Source organism: Phascolarctos cinereus, unplaced genomic scaffold, assembly GCF_003287225.1.
Source record: "Phascolarctos cinereus isolate Bilbo 61053 unplaced genomic scaffold, phaCin_HiC Scaffold_9;HRSCAF=440, whole genome shotgun sequence".
NCBI lineage: Eukaryota > Metazoa > Chordata > Mammalia > Diprotodontia > Phascolarctidae > Phascolarctos > Phascolarctos cinereus.
Window position 1 is genome coordinate 205,263,274 of NW_027556402.1, and position 13,772 is coordinate 205,277,045.

At 38.4% G+C, this 13,772-nt stretch overlaps 1 protein-coding gene, 1 long non-coding RNA gene and 1 pseudogene across 20 annotated transcripts in view; 1 reads left to right on the forward strand and 2 right to left on the reverse strand.

Moving 5' to 3' along the window:
• Nucleotides 1-13,772, reverse strand: part of PPFIBP2 (PPFIB scaffold protein 2) — a 216,838-nt gene that overhangs the window by 147,545 nt on the left and 55,521 nt on the right. The window lies entirely within an intron of this gene.
• LOC110220955 (large ribosomal subunit protein eL34 pseudogene) lies at nucleotides 2,772-3,267 on the reverse strand (annotated as a pseudogene).
• LOC110220956 (uncharacterized) lies at nucleotides 6,676-12,471 on the forward strand. Of its 2 annotated transcripts, XR_013483982.1 has the most exons (4): nucleotides 6,676-6,764; nucleotides 7,384-7,493; nucleotides 8,089-8,163; nucleotides 12,197-12,471. It is a non-coding gene; the product is annotated as an uncharacterized LOC110220956 (long non-coding RNA). The 2 variants fall into 2 exon arrangements; XR_002327990.2 differs by lacking the exon at nucleotides 6,676-6,764 and having other exon boundaries at nucleotides 7,274-7,493.

Below are 13,772 nucleotides of genomic sequence, written 5' to 3' on the forward strand. Positions count from 1 at the left end.
GAATCACTCTGTAGCTGCAAAAATGAACAGATTCTTCAGTAAAGTGAAGCCCAAGGCTCCACCACCCAACTTGACAGGCTGCATTGGCACAGGTGATAGCTGAGCAGAATTAATTGACAAGAAGATTTCTAGACTTGATTCAGAGCAAGCAAAATATAAAGATCAGACAAAAAAGATGAGAAAAGGACTTGCAAAGAATATGGTAAAACAGAAAGCCTTCAGTGTTAAATCAGAAGCAAATGTGTATGAACAACGAGACAATCTTGCACAATGGTCTTTCAACATGGAACAAGCAAATTATACTATGGGGTCACTGAAAGACACCAAAACAAAGGTGGATGCTACAATGTTTGTCTACAAGGCAAGGGAAATCAATCCACACATTCCTTCTTTTTTTCTGGTAAGAAGTCAATAGTCCAATTTTAATTACATTTCCTATTCCCCCTTAATGACAATGCCTTCCCTTCTGTTGATTATCTCCAATTTACCCCATCCATTTCTTGTTTGAACAGAGTTTAGGTCTTTCAGAGCAGGGAATGTTTGTAGTCCTTCTTTGAACACCCAGTGATTAGAGCAGTACCTGGCAAATTAAAAAATGTTCAATGACAGAATGACTGACATTTCCTGTTTAACAAAAGCAGATTATTTAGTGAACTGTTTCTCTCCCAAATTATAAACCTAAGGATATTTTGTATTCTGAGAATTCAGAAAAAGAGGATAATTATCGGGAATTGTAACAGGTAACTCAAAAAGAAAAGAAGATCTTGAAACCTTCAAACTAGCTACATAAACCACATAGGAGAGGACACCAATTCTGGGATGTAAACTTGTTGACTTGAAGCCTCTAAAACATGTAGAGTAGTTACTAGGCTTGTTTTGCTCAGCCTCAAGAGGCAGAAATAGGGACAATTATAAAGAAACCACAGAGAGGCCAATTTTGGCTCAAAATTAGGAGAAGCCACCTAACCACCAAGCTATTCAAAAATTATAAAGACCTACCTTGGAAGATAGTAGGTTTTCTAACACTTGAGACCTTTGTGTGGAAACTGGGTGATTACTTGTCAGGGATATTGTAGAGGACATTCCTGTTTAGGGTGGAGTTGGACCAGACTAGCAGTGTTGATACAATGAAAAGGAAAAAAACTTCACTGCAGAGAGCACAACTCAGATGGGCTGGCCACATTGTTCAGATGCCAAACATACATTTGCCTAAAAGATTATTTTACAGAGAACTCACATGCAAGGCAAGTGCCCACATGGAGGTCAGAAGAAGCCATACAAGGACACTCTCAAGGTCTCAATAAAGAACTTTGGGATCAATTATGAGACACTGTCACGGGACCACCCAGTATGGTGTGCCAACATATGCTTTATGAACAAAGAGGAATTGAAATAGATCAAAAGAAACGTGAGATGCTCAAATTTAGAGACATCTTCACTCCAAATGTTTATATAAACTATTTGTGTGTGACCTACAGTACAGCCTTCTGAACTTGCATTGATCTAATCAGCCATAGTCAGACACATTGTGCCTTTGACCCGGACTCATTGATTTCATTTTGGTCCTCTTCAAACAAGCAATTGATGGAAAGAGTTGGATTTGCAGTTAAAAGGCCTTGGGTTTGAAACTGGCCTTGCTACTTACTACCTATGGGACCTGGGTAAAGTACTTCACCTCAAAGGCCTTAGACTACTTACCAGTAAAATGAGTGAGCTGAGCTAAAGGACCACAAAGGTCCCTTCTAGCTTTAAATCAGAACTTATGAGGACTCTTTTCATCCTGAGAGTCTCTTTGATTCCCAGAACCCCAAGGACTACTCTGGATGTCAACCTTCTCTAATCAGCCTTAGTCATACTGATTCAGTGGCTTATGGACCTGACCAGTACAATTCATTGACTCCCCCATGCACAATCCAGGCTCCCACCCCAGTGAGATGAGGCAGAAGGCATCACATACCCCAAAATGGACTACAGCCATCCAGTACCATTTATGATGGAAAAAAGGAAGTCACTGTAATTCACACCTTTTTACTACTTCTTCTTCTTCTTCTTTTTTTTATAGAAAACTAATTCTTTATATCATATTTTGGAGTCTTCTTACCATTCTCATCTTATAATTTTCAACTTAATGTCCTTCCTAAAATGTAGTATCCTGAATTGGACACAATACTTTATTTATTTATTTTTATGCCTACTTCCTTTTTAAAAATTTTTTTTATTAATTTATTTTGATGTATCAGTAATCACTTCCATACTCTTTTGAGTTTAAAATTTTTCTCCCCCTTCCTCCCCACCATCCTCCCCAAGATGGCGCACAATCTGATATAGGCTATACATTTACGTTCCTATTAAACATATTTTCACATTAGTGATGTTGCAAGTAAAAATTAAAACCAATAGGTGGAACCATCAGAAAGAGGAAACAAAACTCAACGGAAGAGAAAAAAAATAGCAATTCAACTTCTGTAGTTCTTTTTTGGATGTGGATAGAATTTTCTATCACGAGACCCCTGGAGATGTTTTAGATTCTTGTATTCCTGGGAAGGGTTAAGTTTATCAATATTAGTCATCATACAATGTGGTTGTTATTGTGTACAACGTTCTCTTGGTTCTGCTCATTTCACTCAGCATCAGACCACACAAGGGGAAGTCAGCCTGTTCATCATTTCTTATAGCACAATAGTATTCCATTATATTCATATACCACAACTTGCTCAGCCATTCCGCAATTGATGGGCATCCTCTCAATTTCCAATTCTTACTTCTTTTTTTTTCACATTTTAATTTACTTTATTATTCAAAAAAACATATCCTTTTTATTTACTTTTTTGCCTCTGTGCTTGTGCCTTCAACACCTTCACAGCAATTTTCTGCTCCTCAATCAGGAAAGCACACTTGATCCTGCCATGGACACATTTTGCACACATGGAGCCGCCATAAGCCCTGCTGACATGACTTTTTGTCTTTGACAGCCTCATAAGAACTTTAGGTCTCACTGCACGAATACTTCAAAGTCTTCCTGGGCACACACCACAGACTGATTCTGGTGCTTTCCCTACTTTCTTGGTGTAAAGGTAAACAATTCTGTTACCTGGGGTTTGTGACAGCCTAGTTTTGTTGGAAGCTGTATTGTAGGAGAGCCTATGGCAATATGTCAGTCGCTGAACCATTTTTAATTTCTGTCAGGTCCACCACTGGAAGCGTGAAGAGAAAGTGTGTCCAGCTTTTAACTTCTTAATCCCAAGAATTAACTCTCCTTAGAAAAGGTTGCTGTGGTAGGCTTTATTAGATACAAATCAAATAACAACAAAGTTTATAAAAAAATTATATAATAAAATTGACCAAATTTTTTTTTCATTACTGATCTACACATCTTCTAGAAATAGAGAATATTGCCCAAAATTCACATGCAAATTTCCTGCCAAGCTAAGCATGGTGTTGGAGTGGATTTAGTGTTAGCATGAAATAAAGTTTAAAAAAATGAGTAAACACTGAAAAATAATTGCACAAAATCACTGTAGATTAAAAAAATTAATTCTCTTTTCTTATAATTTCAAATGAGTATTTTATTTTATTTTTCTTTACCATCACCACTCTTCTTATTCTCATCACTTTTGTTGCTATTCTCAAAGTGATATTATATACTATACACAGACTTTCTACAAGCCAGATTGAGACCACATTGGTTATTTATCTAATACCTGCCAGTGCCTAATACCACCAAGTGCTAGTGGGAAAGATAACAAAGTAAATGATGATGTGAATCCTGGCCTCAAAGAGAAGTAAACATAACAAAACCAGCTCATTAAATCACTGGAGATTAATGAAAGATAGTATTTATGCACGTACAAAAAAAACAATAAACACAGAAAGTGCCATAGGGTATAAGAAAAAGGGGAAATGAGTACTATTTTAAGATAACATAAAATTTCATTGATAGGAGGGACCTCAGAGGTCATCTGATCCAATCTTAACCTTGATCAATTAAATAAAAAAGATTATTAATGGCCCATCATGTTTAAAGTATGGTACAAAGTAATGAGGATACAAGGACAAAGAATATCAGAACCTTAAAGATGCAACTGAAAAATGAATTAAAACAATTACCTTCAACAAAATTGCAGGACAAAAACTAAATTTAAATAAATCATCAGAATTTCTGTATGTTGCCAACAAAACTCAGCAGGAAGAAATTCTCTTTAAAATGACTACAGGAAATATAAAATGCTTGGGAGTCTGTGTGTCAAGACACACAAACTATGTGAACACAAGAACAAAATCATCACACTAAGATATAAATCAATGGTAAAATAGTAAATGCTCATGATACGCTATTGTCACAAAAACGATAGTATAAGCTATATTAATTTATTTATCCAGTGTCATACTAATATACCAAAGGATTGGCATACTTTATGGAATTAGAATAAATAACAAAATTAATCTAGAGGAACCAAATGACAAGAATATTAAGGAAACTAATTAAAAGAAGTGGGAACACAGGCAGCCTACAAATTCAGTATGAGTTGGTAAAAGAATTATTTTCCAATTAAGGAAAGTAACTACTTCAAAAACAGAATTGGTCAAATGGGAGCTAATGACCCCAGGGGTTATCAAGAAATCACAAAAAAGACAAAATCCTGGGGAAAAAAAATAACAGACAATGTGAAGTATCTGATAAATAAAAAGAAAAGACCGAAAAATAAACCTGCCCAGGAAAATAGAACCAAGAATGATCATTTAAGAACCATTGATTTAAAGCATTTTTTCAAATGACTTTTATTTCTTCTTCTGAAGATTCTCTCTTCATATCCTTTGACCAATTGAGGAATGACTTGTATTCTTAGAAATTTGATTCTGTTCTTTATGTATTTGAGAAATGAGGCCTTTATCAGAGAAATTTGCTATAAAAATTCCACCCCTAACTCCCAACCCAGTTTTCTGATTCTCTTCTAATCTTGGCTGCATTGGTTTTGTTTGTGCAAAATATTTTAATTTGATGTAATCAAAATTATCCATTTTATATCCTATAATGTTCTCTATCTCTTGTTTGGCCATAAATTCTTCCCTTTTCCATAAATCTAACAGGTAAACCATTTCCCCTTATTTGTTTATGATGTTGCCTTTCATGTCTAAATTGTGTACCCATTTTGAACTTATCTTGACATATGGTGTGAGATATTGGTCTACACCGACAGCTATGATTATCAATTCCTTTCCCCCGGAGAGCTATTTTATCAGTCTCTGCAAGCTTGTGTGAGGGGCTACACCTATACGACAAACCATGGCCCTTGTGTCATGTATAAGCTAGCCCTTCCAACTCTTTTATTTTGTGTATTTTTTATATATTTTGTAACTTAATATATGCCAAGAACTTTGGTAGGTTCTGTGGGAGACATAAGAAGTATCAGATATAGTCCTCCCACAGATTGTGACAGGATCTTCACACAGAATTCCTTAATCAGGTCAGTCAGAAAACAGGAACATAAAACTTTAACTCAATAATCTCTGCTTGTAGCTTTCCCTTGGTTTAACCATGGGCCAGGTACTTAACCTCTCCAGGCCACAATTTCCTCATTTGTAAAGTGAAAATAATCTGTGGTACTTTCCACATGAAGTTGTTATAAATCTCAAATGAGAGAATATCTGTGATGTGCTTTATAAACCTATAAAAATGTTAGTTATTTTTATAATTCAGAACTAAACTGGGTTCAGGAAGCTAGATGGCAAAGTGGATAGAGTGCAGGGCCTGGAGTCAAGAAAACTCATCTTCTTGATTCAAATCTGGCCTCAGGCCCTTACTGGCAATGTAACCCTGGGCAAGTCACTTGATGTCATTTGCCTCATTTCTTCACCTAAAACTAACTGGAGAAAGAAATGGCAAACTACTTCAGTATCTTTGCCAGGAAAATGCCAAAATGTGGTCATGAAAAGTCAGATCTGATCGAAAGGACCGAAGAAGAACAATGTGGATTCAGACTCCAAGAGGTTAGAATGAATGTGCTATATCAATGAGGGTGGGTGGGGAGGGAGGAAGGGAGAAAATTCGAAACCCAAAGTTTTAAAAACACATACATTAAAAAAAATTTTCTCTTACAACTGGGAAATAAGAAATACAGGAAATGGGGTACAGAAATCTATCCTGCCCTACAGGAAAGCAGAAGGGGAAGGAGATAAGAGAAGGGGGGAGAGAAAGAAGGGAGGGCAGACTAGGGGAAGGGATATTCAGAATGCATGCCATCTTGGGGTGGGGGGAGTGGTGAGATAGGGCGAAAATTTGGAACTCAAAATCTTGTGGAAGTAAATGTTGAAAACTAAAAATAAATTAAAAAAATAGAATTAATGTGCTATAAAGACCGCAAGTTATCCACAACATTCAAAGTGCGTGATTTTCTGGTTCAATGTACTTAAAGGACCCCATGAGGGCTCTTTCCTTTGTTCTAAGACAATGAAAGTAGAAGAAGGCATGCCAATTAAAAAAAACCTGCCAAGAAACCAGAGTTACATACATATATATATATGTATAAACACCAGAATATTTTATAGTCTAAAAAAGTGACAGCTTCTCTGTTCCTTGACACTTTTTTCAATAATCATCCAAGAAAAATTTTCGAAGGGGGAATTTCCCAACTCTCCTGAGCAGACTCAACTCTTATTTGTTCTAGTGGTGAAAGGTTTGTATAAATACTAGCCTCTCCTCCATTGCCCAGTAGCACTCACAGTTGGGCCTCCTCAATGCTCTGAGAAAGAAGAAGGCACCCTAGGTGAGTGTGTTTCTTTGAGGCCCTTCTTTGCTTCCTTTTTGCTACAGAGCCTTTATCACATCTAGCTGAGAATGTTCCTGTGGGCAAGGGCTCTTTCTTCTCTTTCTTTATATGACCTCAGGGATAACAGGTACCAGACTCTAAATAAAACCTGAACAGAATGTAATCTCCTTGAGAGCAGTGAATACTTAAAATATATATATCTATATATATCTATATATATATATCTATATCTATCTATCTAGGGCCTAACACATTGCAAGATATATAATAGGCAGATAAATAATGCATTTTAAAATGATTTGGTTAATTGAACTATATGCCTGACTGACCTATGTTGGTCAGTTACAGAACTGGGAGCAAAACCTAGAAAAGATCAATGGTATCAATGCTATCCATGCTGAGGACACCCTACTGGTTTTTTCCAAATTGCTAATGGAATATTGTTAAAATTCATGGCTTCTGATGATTTGTAAAACAATTTTTGAGCTTTTAAATATTTAGTTGTTTTTAATGAAAGTACATGTAAATATCAAACCAGGAATATTACAACAGCAAAACCAAAAGGCATTTATGCATGTTGATGTGGATTCTTGAACATCTCTTTCTTGCATCCCAGTCTGAACTTCACAATGAAGCTTGTCATAAGCCTCTTCCTCCTCTCCTGTACCCTGTGTGTCAACAGTCAGCAAGAAGGGTTTAAAAAATGGTTAGAAAACACTAGTAAAGGTAAGACCATGTTAACTGCAAAGTGTTTGGTATACCTATCTATGGTTTCTGCTCGGGGTGAAATCACCTTTGATAGTGCTGCTTTGCGTAAACCTGTGAATGATAACAGGTGGGAGATTTTTTACCTAAAAACTAATGCATCTCTAAGGGAGAAGGGGCGTGTGTGTGTGTGCGTGTGCGCTGTGGAATCCTGACACTTAAGTCCTTGCCCAACAGAGGAAATAGTGTTCAACTACAGTGTTGCAACACTCTGAAAGTGGAATAGGAGACACATCTTCAGGTTGCTGTTTTTATCTTAGGTCCTTTCTGACAGAAGTGGAGTCTTATTAACAAGGCGCTAAGATGACAACATAAATTGTTTAGAGAATTCAGTGTTTAGCAGTTGGACAGGGAAGGAATCTTTATTTTATAAGGTTCACCTTGACAAGCCATTTTCACTGGGGACAAATGGTTTGGGAAATGATTTCATGACATCCATAAGGAAAAATCTTAAGCCCTGGGAGGCAGTTTCACTCCCCCAGAAGAGCCAGGCCTGTGTTATTCTGAGCCCTGCTTGTGACTCAGGATTCCTCTGTAATTGCTGTTCTGTTCCTAGGTCTTTTGCTGTTGTGCCAGCTGCACTGTAAAAGACAGGACCCAATGGAAGTCGACAATGATGAGCTAATACCAAGTATGAATTGGGGGATGTTCTTGTCAGGGGAGTGGATCTGGGCTATTTGAAGACCATCAGATGAAAGCTCATGTATAAGCTCACTGCAGTCAGTGCAGTTGGACTTTGTCCTCTTTATTTCCCAAAATGTCCATTTCAGGGTCCTGGGCACTGCCCTCTATTGTTCAGTTTAACAAAGACATCAGCAGGACTTGGTGTCTTGCTGGTACAATCATTGTATCCATTTCCTGAATGATGGAAAGTCTGGATGGGGGATTAAAAAAATTTTTTTTTGTATTTCTGAACTTAACAGACATTAACAAACATGAACACTTTCATACAGAAAGAATAAGAGGAATAGGGTTATACTTGGAACTATTACATCAAAAATTTAAACATATTCAATAAATTCAATGTTAGTTCTAAAGCTGCAGCAATTGGTGATTAGTTTTTCAAAATTCTTCACCAATGCGCTTCCCTTCCTTTCCTTCTCTCTTTCTTTCTTTTCCTTTCCTTTCTTTCTTTTCCATTTCCATTTCCCTTTTCCTTTCATCACTATCAATAATTACCTTTTTCCCAATTCTCTTCACCTACAGTTTTTAAAAAACCCTCCTTTGAAACAAATTTCTCTAGTTTCATCAGCCAAGCATATCCACACATTGGCCATGTTGAAATTGTATGCTTCGTCTTACACTACTTGTCCAATACTAGCCAATCAAGATGTAAAAAGCATAATTCATCAACTATCCTATGGAGTTGTAAATGGTCATTGCATTGATCCAAGTTTTTAAACTCTCACCAAATTATTTTTCTCTGCAATGTTGCAGCCATTTTACAAGCTATCTTCCTGTTTCTGCTAACTTCAGTGGGCATCAGTTCATTTTAGTCTTTCCATATATCTTTGAATCTGTCTCTTTAATCATTCTTATAGCACAGTAATATTTCATTGCCTTCATATATTATAATTTATTTAGCTGCTGCCTCATTAGTGAACTTCCTCTTAGTTTACAAATCTTTTCTACAAGAAAAAGTTCTGCCATGGAATCTTTGTACATAAGGATCATTTTTACTCTCTCTCTCTCTCTCTCTCTCTCTCTCTCTCTCTCTCTCTCTCATTCTCTTACCACTTAGTGATACTTGCCAGGCAGTGGTGTTGGTAGATCAAATGGTGTACATGGTTTAGTGACTTTTGGGGTATAGTTCTAAGCTGCTATCCAGCATGATGATACCAACCCATAGCCTCACCAGCAACGCACTAATATGGCTTTCTTCTCATTATACCTACCCAGTAATTGCTGTTTTCCCTTTTTGCCATCTTTGCCAGTCTGACGAAAGTGAGATCGAACCTCGGAATGATGTACATTTTGTTATCACTATTGATTTGGAACATTTTTTTCATATTTTAGTTTCAGCTTGTCTTTCTTCCCTCAAGAACTTCCTATTCATATGCTCTGACAATTCATTTATTAAGAAGTCCCTTGTTTCTGTGTGCTTGAATCAGTTCTAGATATAGGTTGTTTAGCCAATCTTTATCACAGAATTCCACTGCAAAAATTTTCTACTCAGTTAACTGCTTTTGTATTAATTTTAACTGCACTGATATTGGTTGTGCCATAGCTTTTCAATTTTCAGCAATCAAAGCAGTCTATTTGTGATCTTCACTATTAGCTAAAGAACTCATCCCATATCAATTAATATGAAATGTACTCCTTTTTCTGCTCTTTCAATTTATTCATTATGTGACCTTTTAATGTCTTGGTAACTTAGACATTTGGAGCTTATATGGTGTGATATGTTCACCTTAATCTAATTTTGTGCTAGATTGCTACTCATGTTTCCAAGCAGGTTTTTATTATTTTCCCCTCCTTTCTTTTTTTCTTCTTTTTTTTCTTTCCATGAATTTTTATTGATGCTGCATCTGAAAATTTTTTTTTTGATGCCACATTTTTCTAACATCATCATAGTTATCCAGTTACCTTCCTCTCCCCTTCCTAAGAGCCATCCTGTGGAACAAATGGTTATTTTTTAGAGAACAAAAACAGATCAGCACAACTGACCAATGCATCAAAAAAAAAGCAAACTCCAAACCATGGGCAATGTGGAACACCTGTGGACCTCCCACTGCCACCAAAGGATGGATTGGGGGTGTCCTCTCAAATCTCTTCATTCAAGTCTCATTTCGTTTTTAAGAATTTGTTACGTTGACTTCTGATCTTTGGCGCATAGTGGTTCTTTCCTTTTGCGCTGTAGTTGTGTACGTTGTCTTCTTGCCTCTGTTTACTTCATTCTTCATCTGTTCATACTGATCTTTCCATGCTTCTCTGTGTTCATCACACAGACCTTTTCTTTTCTTTTTCTTTTTTTTGGGTGAGGCAATTGGGGTTAAGTGACTTGCCCAGAGTCACATAGCTAGCGAGTGCTGTGCAGACCTTTTCTTAATGCACAGTAATAGCCCTTTACATGCATGTACCACAATATGTTTAGCCTTACCCTCATTGATAAGTATTCACTTTGTTTCCAATTCTTAGCTATCACAAAAAGCACTGCCAACCTTCCCACACCAAAGTTTCATTCTAACTCCACCTCACCCTTCCACTGTGACTTCAGCAATGGCTGTTCCATAGGCAAAAAACTGCACTTCATCTCAAATTGATTCCTCTCCCACTTTTCAATCTACTATCTCTTCCTGAAACCTGCTTTCCTCTGATGGATCAGCCTCCCTGGCAGACCCTTTCCAGTACTGGCTGTACCTTTTCTCATTCCCTCCAGCCCATTGGTAGAGGCAGGAGAGTTAGAATCTTTCTTATTCCCCATTGCCACTTCCAGGCTCTCTTCCTTCCTTCTTTACTCAGTAACCTTTCTTCCTTTGATATTCATGCTATTCATATCTAGCACCCAATCAAAATCCTGGTAGCTGTTGTCTACAGACCCCTAGGTCACTCTCCTTTCTTCCTCAATGAGTTGAATACTTGGCTAACAATTATTTTTTCATCCCTGGTTCCTGCCCTCACACTTGGGGATCACAACATACATACTGATTCTCCATCAAATGCCCTACCCATTTAGTGTGCTCACCTTCCATGAGCTACTCACTCCTCCACCACACCTGAACCCCACACTAAGATGATCATACTCTTGATCTTGTCATCACTCACAAATGTATGACTTTCATGGGAAAGAATCCTGAAATCCCCTTTTCTGACCATAATCACCTTTCCTTCTGCCTTCCCTTACATAACTCTATTCCTCCTCCTCCTCATTATCTCTGATCTCTTGACCCCTCAATCTTTTCCCAAGACATCTCCCCTGCAGTAGCACTCTCTCCTCTTCTCCTCATCCTGACTCCCTTGTGATCCTATTCAGCTCTACACCGTCCTCCTCTCTTGCATCCTCAGCAGGCTTATCATGTTAGAAACCGTGTCCAGCCAAACCTTAGCCTTGTATCATTCCCACCATTTGTTGCTTTTGTTCCTAAAAGCCTGCTGCTGAACAAAGGTGGAGAAAATCATGCAACCATTCTGAACGGGTCCATGACCAGTTTATGTGACATAACCTCAACCAGACCTTTAGTGCTGCTAGTCCATCCTACCACACCTTCCTTATCAGCTCTATAGCCAAATCTCTACAGTTGCTCTTCCAAACCTTTTCAGCCATTCTCAAACCTCTCATGGCTCCCTCTCCCTCTACTCTCGCATACTCTGGCTCATCTTTTACAGAGAAAATTGAGGCCATTCCCCATGAATTCACTCTTTTCCCTTCTTCCTTAACTTCTATCAATTCAGATGCCTTCTGTCACTACTTTTCTCCTTCACCTAGGGTCTCACTAGAGAAAGTGGCCTTACTCCTTATCAAGGCCCCCCCCACCTGTTCACATGATTCCATTCCATTCAGTCTCTTTGAATAGATCATTCCTCTCTTCCCCACTCTCACTTATTTTCAATCCTCTACTCACTCATCTCCTACTGCCTACAAAAATGCTCCTGTCTCCCCCATCCTGAATAAACTCTTATATTAGTCTTTGGATTTCTCTAATACATGTCTTCCTCTCTTCCAGTGTTGCTGAGATCTCCCACCCCAGATGATAGCAATGTCCATGTCCATGAAGAGGGTAACTCCAAAGAACATCTGTTGATGAAACCAACATCGCCCAATATACACTTAGCCTAGAAGCATCTGGAATCCCAAATTCTAAGCTGACTTTCCCTTCTTGCTCCCTCTGCCAATGCGTGCTTTTTCTGTAGTATCCCTTCCTCCCATCTCTCTGTTGTAGGTGTGCATAATTGTAGCTGCTAACATCTTAGCTGTCTAATAAACATCAGTGCAGAAACATGACCTTTCCTGAATTTCTTTGCATCCGTGTAGAAGCCAAATAATCTGTGCCTTTTTGAGCTTGAATCTGACTCCAGAATAGACATCTGAGTGACCACATTCTTGGCCTCTTAGCGACCCTGGATCTATTTTTTCAACCAGTCAGGCTTTGTCTCTGAGAGACCTCGTGCCTAGTTTCTCAGCGATACTCAGTCCCTCTCCACCCAAGAGGACTAGTTCCAAAGTAGCCCATCACAGATCTTGTGGAAACTTGAAATAATGTCATCTAGAAAGGAAAATAGGACCTGAACTGGATTTTCTAGTTAAGACCCCATTCCCATTCCACCTGCCTCAAGTTTCTTTACAAAACTCCTGTTCTACTCTCTAATGCTCCATTTCTCATGTTCAGATGTCCTCATTCCTTTTTCTCAGTTTATTCTCCCCCAAAGCTAGAATGAATGAAGGGAAATAGTGTTATTGAGCCAGAGTTGAGGGCCTAATACCTGATGCCCTAGCCTGCAAGGTCTTTAGGGAGAAGTGAGGTAAGAGAGCAAATTCATCTTCTGTGTGTGTATCTATAAAACAAGCTGCTTTTGCATTATCAGTGGAGGGGGAAGGTGTGGGTGTGGTAATAGCAGCAAACTTGTGTTTAGCCCTAGCTGTAGTTTCATCAGAGGCATTAAATTACACCACAACACCCTTTAATTTGTTTAGCGAAGGGGGCAGCTAGGTGTTGCAGTGGATAGAGCACCGGCCCTGGAGTCAGGAGGACCTGAGTTCAAATGAGGCCTCAGACATATAACACTTACTAGCTGTGTGACCCTGGGCAAGTCACTTAACCCCATTGCCTAACCAAAAAAGAAAAAAAAAAGAAATTAGCTTGTTTAGGGAAGAAGAAATGGTCTCCAGGCTTAGCCCTCATTCTTGCCCCCATTAGCTTATGACCTGGGGTCAGAGAACAGAATTCATTGGCAGCCTCAACTAAATTTGGGGAGCATGGCCCTGGGAACCAAGTCATAGAAAGCAAGGGCTAATAAAGGAATTCTGTGTCCTCTCAGGAGGCTTCATTTGTACCAAAAGCACTGAAATAACCCAGTTTGGTTTTTCCTTTTCCTTAGCCATTAACTGTCTAGCACTTCTGGTGTTGAGAAACTGGCATTAGTTATATCTTGAGCAGTCAGAAAGGGACTCTTGCAAAGGACCCCTGAACCCCAGTTAGATTAACAAAGGCGAGTATCAGGTCTGTGACTATCCTCTGAACTACATGTCCCCTTCGGTCAGGGACTTCTGAAAAGCAATTGAAAGTCTAAGAAAGGACAGTT